Below are 12,040 nucleotides of genomic sequence, written 5' to 3'. Positions count from 1 at the left end.
AAAATTGGCCACCCTGAAATATGTCTCTTTACCTTGATTATTTTCTCTGACAGGCATTTGACCTCCCCCAAACTGCCTAAAGAATTTAACATAAAAGACCTGTTTCAGGAAGGAGCCACTATCATATGATGTCTGTAATGTAATGTAAAATAGATGTTACAACAGGAAAGGCACCAACAAGCCCATCTTATCAAAAATTCTGTCTCTCCCCAGCCACATTTTCTAGATGGCCCTGAAAAGAGTTGCAGGACAAACATTTACATTTCCCTTTTCATGTGAATTGTCTTCTTCCCCTCTGAAATCCCAAACCCTCCAGTCCCAACATCCTCCTTTGTCTTTAGCTGAAGATAGTATTTAATATGAGAATCTCTGCCATTGTGTTGAGAAACTCAGTTTCCCTGGTTTCTCCCATGTATACATGTTATTAAACTTGATGTTATTTTCTCCTGCTAACCTGTCTTTTAATTATTTGGCCAGCCATAAGAACCTTAAGGGAAGGGGCAGAGGGGGATTGTCCCTCTTCCCCAACACCATGTTTGAATGTCCAAGCCTATAACAAATTGGTTACTCTGACCCCCAGCAGTCTCCAGCCCTCAGGAATTCCCATCCCACCCCAGTGGACAGATGCTCTCTCTGTGATGCATGCACCTGCTGGCCTAGGACCTCAGGCTATCTGGGGCTGTTTCCAGGCTACAGTTTTGTCTCTGGAACAGTATTTCTCAAATTATCTTGATGACGAGAATCACCTGGAACACTTCTTACAAATGCAGATTTCTGGGCTCTCCAAATCATATTAAATCAGATTCTCAAGGAGAAGAACATTGGAATCTACTCTATAAACAAGTGTCAGGTGATCACTACGATCCAGGAAGCACCCATGGGAACCCCAGCTCAGGGACTAGAATAGAGCCTGGGGATGTGGGCCTGTGCCGAGTTATAGCAGCTGTTGCCAGCACTGTTGGCCAATGAACAACACAAGGACAAGCCCATTCTGGAAACCCCATTATGTGGGATAACACAACTGATGTTGTTTGTCAACATCTACCTCTTTAAGACCATTTAATGTCTACATGATGCCTTCATTCCACCATCACTGTAACGCTTCCATGAATCATAAGGAATCACACAAGGTGCAGAGTATATGTTGTGTATCAAGCATTTAGCAACTTAATGCAAACCAGGCTGCAGACTCTCTGTTTGCAGGAGTAAAATGATGGACAGGTAGCACTGAATACAGTGTGCCCCTGCTCTCTCGTTTACTTCCTGGTCACACTTGGAAAGACAGTTGTCGTCCTTCTTGTTTTACAGATGGACGGCCAAGGCTCATATTGCTTGAAATAGCAGTCCTCGCTATTAATGGTAATCACGCATCTGGTAAGTATTAGAAGAATTCATGTCCAGATGTAGAAGGTCTCGAAGACTCTGATTTCCCATCACCACAAGTTGTTGTCTCACCGAAGGAGTTGAGGACCCAACAGGGTGACTTCAAGTATCTGAATGCTCTCTTCTCTAAAACATTTTCCATAGCTACTTTTTGACCACTATATGTATTTCATCAGAGGTCGAAGATTCCCACCCTCAGCTTGTCAAGGCTATACCTTCAACTACCTTTGGTTAATCAGTAACCAAAATTTTTGCTGGCCAAAGCTTTTGATGGGAGAAAGGAAGAGAGAGGAAAATGACAGAGAAGGCAAGTGTCAACAGAGGGTCTGAGGCTCTGGTAGGTGAATCTCATTGTCAAAGATAGGCAAACAGCAATTTCCCACACCATCAGAGGTGACTACACACAGAGAACATACATACACATAGAGATTGGTCCAGTGTAATAGGAACTATTTAATTCAACTGATATTATTATGGTTCTCACATGGTCCATGGTAGCTTTATATTCCGTTATCTAGGAATTACAAAAAATCAAGTGTGTAGTGCCCGCTCTCAAAGATCTTATGGTCAAGTCAAGATGAGCATTCAAATTTGGAAACATTTTGAGTCCCTCTACTCTTCACCTTTTCCACAAAATACTCAAAGCACTGCAGATAGGTTTATTTTATAACCACCAGTTATACCCTGTTTTTAATAAAGTGAAGACTCCATATATACAAGATGTAAATTTTGCTAGTTATACCACATCTATTATTACAGAATATTTTATGAAAAGAAATTGTGTTAGTAATTCATTTTGAAAACTATTTAAGCTCTTTTTTCAACTTATATTTTCTGGTTAGGAAATCTAGTAAAAAAAAAAAATGTAATATTGTCTTACCTTTATTCCTGTTCTTAATACATAAAAAAAGAGGAAGGAACTTCAAGTTCTTATGTCAGTGACTGCTGGCTTCTCTATCTGAAGAAGAACGTGTGAGAATATCCATTTTCAAACAGTCCTACTATATCTCTTCCTAGCCAGAGAGATCACTGGAGAAGACGCAACAGCCATTTAACTCGCACGAGTTTGGAAATAATGAGTTCCATCTAGAGAAAAAAGAAAACCTTTAGTATTTTATAAATGACCATTGACATTGTCAAATCCGTGGTCATATAGAAGAAACTCAAATTAACTACATCTATCAGTAGAAGACAATACCCTGAAGATGAAGCATCTAAAACTCTTCTCTGACCAACCTCCTCGGCTAGATAAGGTTTGTGGTTAGGTTTAGTTGAAAGAGTGAGTAAGCCTGTTTCCTTTACAGGAATTTCCTGTAAAGATTATTAGCACTCAACTCCATTTCTCAACTGTGGGTTTCTTTTTTTTCTGTCTTGTAAAACTAACCCCTGAAAGTATAACCTTTAAGATATAATCTAAAGCTTTTTTTGTTATTGATTTTTTTAATTCTGAAAAAGAAAAAAATCTCTCCAATGTCATTTACACAAAGCAATAATTTACTGATGCAGAGAGGGAAATAAATTTAAAGGCTAAAAACACCAGGGCTTTTTTGCACCTATGTATTAAGAGAAAGCTTCAAAATATAACATATAACACTGTTTCTTTGATAGAACAACTAAAATCACTTAATAGGGATCTCAGAACACCCTGAGACCACACTGGTCAGAAAGAGCTTTGTCCAGAAAGCATCTTGGTTAAGCCTAGATATCACCCTCCCTCAAGAATCTCCTGTTCTAGTAAGGATAAGGCTGATTCATCTGAGCACATCAAAGCTCCAGGGGTATTCTAAACAGACTAGAAGATAACATAAAAAACAAATGATGACTAAGTTCACTTTAAAGGCAAATTAAGTGTTTACCTGAGGTAAGAGTAGGAGGGCGGAAGAGGAAGTTAGCCGTTATAGCTAGGAATGAACCCAAAAATGTATTCGCCACCTGTCATGAATCTGCCTAGGATTCCAAGAGGATGTGAGGTTTTTTTCAGGCCTGTTTCAAAAGAGGTCATAGGGAGCAGCTGACAGGATCTTCCAGGCTTGTGACGCTCCAGGCTCACAGTGTCACACGGGAGCAGCACAGTGCTGAGAATAAAGGCAGCAGACCTGGGGAGCTGGAGAGAGATAAGACTACAATGGAAGGAGCAGGCTCAGCATAAGGGGTTGTTTATGACAGGTATTCAATAACTGTTGAATTGAACTAGATTCCAGTGAGTTGGGGTGTGGGAGTTGTCCTTCTGAAGTTTCAGAGATCTTGATGCAGACCTCGAAGTTGAGTCTACATTTGTTTAGAGAGGTGTTTCCTAAAGTGAATTCCATCACTTTAATAGACTTTGAATAGAGTTTGCAGGAGATGGAATATCCTGGTATAGGCTTTAGGGGTGTGGGAGATCAAAATTGGCCACCCTGAACTATGTCTCTTTACCTTAATTATTTTCTCTGATGGATATTTGAGCCTGCCCCCCCCCCCACTAATTGCCTAAGGGAATTTAACTCTGGGTAGGGACAGAGTGGCAGGGTCCTTGCTAAACCCATTCTTATCAAAGTTCTGTTTACCAAACATACATGTTTGTAAAGGTATCTCCCTCTCTGTACTGGGAAGAACAGGGGGATGACCTTATCTCTGGAAACTCTTATCAGTACAGAAGGAGAGGACTTAAATCTGCATACCCTTGATTGCTGTGCTTTCTGGTAATCCCCCATAGCTGTGTCCCCCCCGCGGCCCCACCAACATCCTGCTCTGTCTTTAGCTGAAAATAGTATTTAAGATGAGAATCTCTGCCATTTGTTGAGAAACTCAGGTTCCCTGGTTTCTTCTATGTATACATGTTATTAAACTTGGTACTATTTTCTCCTGCCAACCTGTCTTGTTAATTATTTGGCCAGCCATGAGAACCTTAAACGAAAGGGCAGAGTGGGATTCTCCCTCTTCCCCTACAATAGCAATAAATAATCAAAACATGTATTACCATTGGACAAATAAATTCTATTTCCCTTGGAGTAAATTGCTGGGAGACAAAAAAATTAGTCCATTCTGTGAATTCATGTTTCCAATCATTTTATGTATGTCTATTCTTGTATCAGAAAGATAATACAAGGATAAATAAAATGCAGTCGCTGTCCTTAAAGAGCTCATTTTTTGGGGGAGAGAGAAATAATTACAGAGCAGAGTAATAAGTCCAATCCAACACACATTTGCTAACCATCTACTACCTACAATGTCTTTTGCTGGTAATTGTCATTGCACATTGCCCTTCAGAAGTGACCAGTTTAGTTGGAGGAAAAGAAAGTGGACCCCTGAAGGTCATTTCTTATGTGGTTAATGCCCAATAGAGGTATGCACAGCAGACCAGAGCGGGGGGTCTCTTAGCCAAACTGTGGGCTTGGGGATGACTCCTAGAGGGAATTCACTGAATTTTCATTAATTCTTTTTCTAACCTCAGGTGTAGATGGTTAAATTGATCATCTGTAATATCTTCAAACTCTTCCCTAGCTTTTCTTTCATTTCCCTCCCCCATCAACTGCTATTTGACTGTCCCCTGAGGACACCGTTTCTCTAACAGTACACTTAAATGGTGGTTGTATCCTCTTCTAGACCACTTGTACCACTGATTTCCAGCCATTGTACCTCTCTTCTTCCTAAGAGTCCCCAGCTTTGAATAGCATGTCCTCATGCTGTAATACTGTCACCCAGGGAAGTCCCTAAAACACTTTCCATGTCTAATGCTTTGTTTTTAAGTTGTGCTTGCTTATAGGAATGAAGGCAGAACAATAACACGTGGCCAAATGGCACAATCAGTCCAAACCAGAAAGGTCCAAGATGGTGATGGGCTGCCATGCACAAAAGGAAACATGTGCAAAAGGTGCCGTGTGCAAGAAGGGAAGATCTGCGCGTGCCCCAAATGCCCCTGCCCAAGCTGTGACATGGAGACGTCTCTGCCTTCACATTCCATAAATACTGTGCTCACCATCCCTTCTGGGAGAAGGTGTTTTAAAGTACAAGCTCTGCCTCCTGCATTCATTGATCAATGAATAACATTTCTGCTCTTCTATTCTGAACCCGGTCTCGTTCTATTGGCTCAGGGGGCTCTGGGCAAAAGGCCCCACTTGCAGGTCCCTTAGGGCTCAGTAACAATACCAGCCAGTACCCATCTTGTTGGGGTTGTCCGCAACCCACCCCCCGGCCACCCCTGGTCACTCCACTTCATTCCCTGAAGAGTTTAGCTTCCTACTCACTCTTACTCTCACCTGAATTCTTCCTCTTTTTCCTCTTGGTAATTTTAGTACTCACATAGATAAGCCATGGAATACCCTGGTCTCTTAGTTCTTTAACTTCCTCTCTTCCAAATGTCTTGTCCTCCACCCCACCTCAGGCATTTACTCCTATGGTCATACCTTAGACTTGTCCTTACTAATAATTGCCATGCCTCCGTCATCTCCATTTCAAGCATCCCACTCCCTGACATTCACCTCCTATCAGCTTACCTCCTGAAGTGCTCCAATTTCAATTCAATTATGACAATCATTTGGTCACAGAAGAATCTTATCTTGATCTTACCAAATTTTCAATGACCACCCCCCCATGCTTGCATTTTCCAACTTAAATTCTGTCATCATTCATTACTATCAGTCCCTTACATATACCCTTAATTTGCTTTCCACTCTCTTACTTTATCATACTAGCTTGAAAAATACTAACTCTATTCTCTAGTTGCACATACACAACTCAACATGGCTGGAGAAAACACACAGCCATGCTGATTGATCTCACTCTCAATAACCCAAGGGAGACTTGAATGCTTCTTGGCAAACATACTATGTTTTTCTAGTTCATTCACTCTCCCCTTCTCCTAGAAAACTGTTCCATAGCTCTTCCTTTCATCTAAAATCTCCTCCCTCATCTTCATTCTCAGCTGATGACTGACAAAACTGCAACAAGCAGAGAAGAACTTCTATAAGCTTCTTCCAAGGCATCTACCCACCTATCTTTGCAAGAGATAGTAAGGAACATAAGTAAGGCAGCTGCTAAGGAGCTATCATAGAGAACACAGGTCCAGGGTAGAAGGTACTGGCTGATATGAGACATGGAAGAAAGAGAATTGTTTCCTGCTTGGTCATCAGGTAGAAAATAGTTTCGTTAACCAAGACAGAGAATGTGGTAGGAAGTGTAGGCTTAGGGAAACTAGAAAATGTTCAGTATAAATAGTTGAGTTTTAGATGCTATGTACATTTCTAGACAAAACTACCCAATGTAGAGCTGAATATATGACTCTGGAGCTCAGAAAAGAGATCTCAGATAGGAAGAGGGATTTTTCTCTATAGGTTAGCTGAAGAGATAGGCAAGGAGACTATGCAGCATGAGAAGAAAAGAAGAGTCCAGAAAGGAACCCTGGAAAATTTAAGGTGGGGGAAACGTGGGACAGAGAAAGAGAAACCACTAAAGCAATGTGAAAAAGAAATATAACAATGGTGCTATGAGAACCAAGTGGGAAGACACAGATCTGAGGGAGGTCTAGAGAAGAAAACAGGAGTGAACAGTGTTGAATACAACAGGGAAGTCAAGCAGAAGGACTAAAAATTTCCATTAGATTTGGCAATCCAGAGACTGCAGACCCAGTGGACTGCAGAGTGTGGAAGACAACACAGCAAATGGAGCAGGGATTAATGAGAAAGCAAAGTGTAGCCTGCATTTTTAAGGACCTGGACTTTGAACAAAGTTTTAGATATAATCTGTTGACTTCCTAACAGTGAGAGCTATGCCTTACCATCCCACCACCACCACAAACACATTCTCCTCTCTTTAGCTTCCCAATATTTTTACATTATAATTTTAGTTAAATAAATGTTTAATGTTTACACCACTGTGACCAGGTAAATATTGTTTACAGCTGAACCATATAGTGTTACTTGACTACATTTCTTTTCATATGCCAACTTTCGTTTCACTTGAAGCTAATAATTATTTTTCTCCATTTAACTAAATTTCTCTATACCTATCACTAATTTGTTCCTAAACTCTTCACTAGAAATGTAAATCACCTCTCAATGCATTCAACACACTAGGAAAGCTATCTTCTTCCTGAGAAAGGGTCTGTCTGGAGCTTGCTCTTCTATTCAAATACGGCTTAAGCACAATTGTCATCCTAGGATTTCCATTTACCATCAGCCTGGAGATACTGTCTACCACTTTCCTAAGTTGGAGCCCCTATTTCTGAACCCTAAACCATTCTCTTCTTCTCTTTTGGAGGAACACCTCTTCCAGTAGACCCCAGACACAGGGTAGGTGGGAGGGAAATATCTTGAGGTGTGATATGTGTGAAAATCTCTATTTTGTCCTCTTATTTGAGTAACGGTTTGGTTGAGTGTAGAACTCTAGGGAGCACGTCATTTTTCCTTCCAATTTTGAAGACATTTTTCTATTCACTTTGCTGGGTGACTGATGGCCCTTTCAGTCTGCAAACTCGTGTCCTTTAATTTTGAGATATTTCCCTTAATTATTTCTAAAATAATTGCTTTTATTTCTCTATTCTCATTTTATAGGGTGTCTGCTTATTCTCATTTTATAGATATTCTATTACTTTAATTTAGGCTAATATTCTAATTCTTTTTTTCCCTCTATTTTCATTTTACTTAGCTTTTTGTTTTACATTCTAGTTGGCACTCACCGTCCTCCATTCTCGGTATTGTGTTTTGCACTTCAGTTATCTCATTTTTAATTTCCAGCTCCACTTTATTATGCTCTGATGTAACATCTTTTCTTGTTTCTCTGAAAATATTAAAGTTTGTTTTTAAATATGTTTTCCTTTGGCTTATTTCCATTTTCCTCTAAGCTCCATTTTGTTGTTAATCTTGACCTTTCATAGTAAAGAACTTTCTCAAATGTGTAGTGATTTTTTCACTCCTCACTAATATTTAAGAATATTTAAAGATTATACACACACACAAAACTACAGATCAACTTGCTTAGAAAAAAATGTACCCTTTCTTAAATAAAACATTAGTGAATGAAATACATAGATTATTTTAAAAATACGTTAGGAGTAAGTGGACTTTGGTCCACTTATGCAAGAATGGTTTGATATTATGAAAATTTAATATTCTCTAAAGAGAAAAATCATATGATTATCTCCATAGTTGCAGAAAAGTTATTGGACAAAAGTCAACAACTATTTATATTAAAAAAAAACAGTGGATAAAATTGGAACTAATGGAGATGACCTTAATGTAATTAACTATATATATGTATACATATGATGTAGATATGTAAAATAGTATCATACTCAGTGGGGAAACACCAAGATCTTCCCATTAAAATCAGGAGCAAGACAAGATATCTACATCTACTATTATTGAAACTTATATTGGAGGTTTAATTACCAATGCAATTAAACAGGAAAAAGCAATTACAGGCATTGGAATTGGAAGGAAGAGGGAAAACCCCCATCTCTTTTTGCAGACGATATGATTATATATCTGGAAAAAACAAAGAATCAATTAAATAATTGCTACAAGCAATAAGAATTTAATAAAGTAGCAAATGAATCAACACAAAAACCAATAGTCTTCAAGTACATAAACAAAAAGAGAAGTCAGAAGATTAAGGAAGAGAAGACACCATTTTAATAGCAAAATAGCATGAACTTAACACAAAATATCCAAAATCTCTATGAGGGAAACTATAAAACATTCTTGAGAGAACCAAATGCAGATTGGAGCAAGTGGAAAGATGGCCTATGTTCATGGCTGGGAAGGCACAACCTCGAAAAGAAATCAATGCTCCCTATATTAATTTAAAAATTTAATGTAGACAATAAAATACTATCGGTTTTTCCTCTGGAGTTAAACATGCTAATTATAAAATTCATTTGGAAGAAAAGAACATGCCTTAAAAGTCAGGAAATCACTGAAAAATAGGAGCTTTGGGGTGGGGTAGAGGACATGGCCCCTACAAATATTAAAATATATTTTAAAATCTCTACAATTAAACAGTGTGGTATTACCACATGAATAGAAAGTTGACCAATAGAACAGACTATATAGTCCAGAAATAGATCTAATAAGACATGGAAATTTAGTAGGAGTTAAAAGGGGCATCCCAAATTAGTGGGTAAAAGATGTCCTTTTTGAAAAGTAGTGTGATAACTGGATTGCCGTATCGAAAATGATGTGATGGATCCATTCCTTGCACTGCACACCAGGATAAATTCCAAATGGATTGAAGATTTAAATTTTAAAAATGAATCTATGCAAGTATTGGAAGAATGGGTGAATTCCTCTGTAATTAGGGAATGGGTAAATACCAAAAGCAAAGTAAAATGACAAACTGGGAAAAAAAATATTTGTAACTTATGTCGCAATATCTTAATAGCTCTGATATGTAAAGACCTTCCAACAATAGAGATGAAAAAGATCAACATCTCTACAGTAAAATTGGCAAAATCTAAGGGACAAGCACTCCTTACATTGCTACTGGGAGTGCAAAGCGATACACCCCTTTGAAACGGAATTTGAAAATACTGAGCAAAATTATGCATGTATTACCCCCTGACTCAGGGATCCTACGTCTAGGAATCAACCCCAAAAATATTCCAGCAAAAATATGGGAAGATGTATACATAAGACTGCTCTTTACAACATAATTGGTAATAGTAAAAGTCTGAAAACATTTGAGACTGGTCGAATAAACTACAGCCGAGCCTGTAGTTTATTCTGTAAGAATGAGAAATAGCTCCATATGCAAGTAAGGAAAAGCAAGGTGAAAAAATTGTATGTAATACACTACAACTTATCTGTAAAAGGTGAGGGGATTTAAACATGTTTGCCTATTTATTTATACTAAAAACATGGAGGGGAAAATCAACATCATTTTTAGAAAGGTTTGCTTATGGGGACGGAACAAGTGGCAAGGAGAGGTCTAGAAGCTAGATCTCTCTGCATATACCTTATTTTGCAGATTCGCTCTTAGAAGGATGTAAATATTTTGCATTATTAGAGAACAAAACAAAATTTTAAGAAGCAATCCCTAAAATTCAAAATAAGAGAAATAAATCTAACTATATATTGAGTTGACAAAACTACATCAAGAGGAATAATTTCAAGTGACTTTAGAACACAACTGAACTTGTATTCTAATGGGATATTCTCAAGGGATAAAACAGGCGGAAAACACTCTTGAACTGTTTTTAGTAAACAAAATATTGATGGCTGTGTTAGCATTATTATTATTCTGAGACTATTATTTCTATCTTGGGATAAAGCAAATTAATAATTTTGTGGCTCCTAGTGGACTCGGGTGCATGGAAGCAATTGGCTTTTTCAGCCCTCAACGACTCCACAGTGTGGGGCTCAACTTAGACTGCAGACTGGTTCTGGAGGTGGCCGCTGTGGCAGGCTTTTCATGGTTCCGCAGATTTCCTCCCGTCTGTGCCAGGATCAGCAGTGCTTTTGGCAGTCCAGTTGTTTTGTGTGACTTGCAAGATATCCTTGGAAGATTAGCCTGTCTGTTTCCTCCCCTTTCTAAACAATTCTATAACCATTTCTGTTTAGAATAGCTGGAGAGGATTATGCCATTACATCTAAACCATGACCTATTTAGAGGCATTTGATTTTGTTAAATAAAATTATTATATGGAACCTAAACATTAAAATGGTAAAAGCAGTGTTGCTCTAGTTGAAGTATTTGGAAGGAGTGGGAGGGAGGCAGAAAGCTGGTCCCAGCACACGTGGTCCCCATCGTACCGTCCAGGATGGTCCCTCAGGCACCTCCAAGGAACCCTAATTCCCAAAACACAATTTGAAAGTCTATTTTTAACATGTTCACCATTATTTTTTTTTTTCAGGTTGTACAAGATGTAACTTTTAATGTTTTTTTTTTTAATTTTTTGTTTATTGCAGTAACATTGGGTTATAACATTGTAAAAATTTCAGGTGTACATCATTGTACTTCTATTTCTGCATAGATTACATCATGTTCACCACCAAAATACTAATTACAACCCATCACCACACACATGTACCCAATTATCCCTTTCACCCTCCTCCCTCCCCCCTTCCCCTCTGGTAACCACCAATCCAATCTCTGTCCCTATGTGTTTGTTTATTGTTGTTATTATCTACTACTTAATGAAGGAAATCATATGGTATTTGACCTTCTCCCTCTGACTTATTTCACTTTGCATTATACCCTCAATGTCCATCCATGTTGTCACAAATGGCTGGATTTCATCGTTTCTTATGGCTGAGTAGTATTCCATTGTGTATATATACCACAGCTTCTTTATCCATTCGTCCCTTGATGGGCACTTAGGTTGCTCCCAAGTCTTGGCTATTGTGAATAACGCTGCAATGAACACAAGGGTGCATGTACCTTTGCAAATTGGTGTTTTCAAGTTCTTTGGATAAATACCCAACAGTGGAATAGCTGGATCATATGGTAGTTCTATCGTTGATTTTTTGAGGAATCTCCATACTGTTTTCCATAGTGGCTGCACCAGTTTGCACTCCCACCAGCAGTGTATGAGAGTTCCCTTCTCTCCACATCCTCTCCAACACATGTTGTTTCCTGTCTTGTTAATTATAGCCATTCTGACGGGCGTGAGGTGATATCTCATTGTAGTTTTGATTTGCATTTCCCTGATAGTTAGTGATTTTGAACATCTTTTCATGTG

The 12,040-nt window shown here is 38.6% G+C and overlaps 1 protein-coding gene across 2 annotated transcripts in view; it reads right to left on the bottom strand.

Moving 5' to 3' along the window:
* Positions 1 to 2,661, bottom strand: part of IL18RAP (interleukin 18 receptor accessory protein) — a 30,369-nt gene extending 27,708 nt beyond the window's left edge. Inside the window, exons 1-2 of one of the 2 annotated variants that reach the window (XM_087426302.1) lie at positions 2,582 to 2,661; positions 2,264 to 2,469 (exon numbers count right to left, since the gene is read on the bottom strand). The gene's annotated coding sequence lies outside the window, so the exon portion shown is untranslated. Of the gene's footprint in view, positions 1 to 2,263 lie in introns of both variants that reach the window. The other variant, XM_004435869.3, reaches the window with a different exon arrangement.
* Between the last annotated feature and the right edge of the window lie 9,379 nt (positions 2,662 to 12,040).

This window comes from Ceratotherium simum, chromosome 40 (genome assembly GCF_057802395.1).
Source record: "Ceratotherium simum simum isolate JZ-2026a chromosome 40, ASM5780239v1, whole genome shotgun sequence".
In the NCBI taxonomy this organism is placed as follows: domain Eukaryota; kingdom Metazoa; phylum Chordata; class Mammalia; order Perissodactyla; family Rhinocerotidae; genus Ceratotherium; species Ceratotherium simum.
The sequence above is the reverse complement of the archived record's forward strand: the minus strand, read 5'-3'. Positions and strand labels throughout refer to the sequence as shown.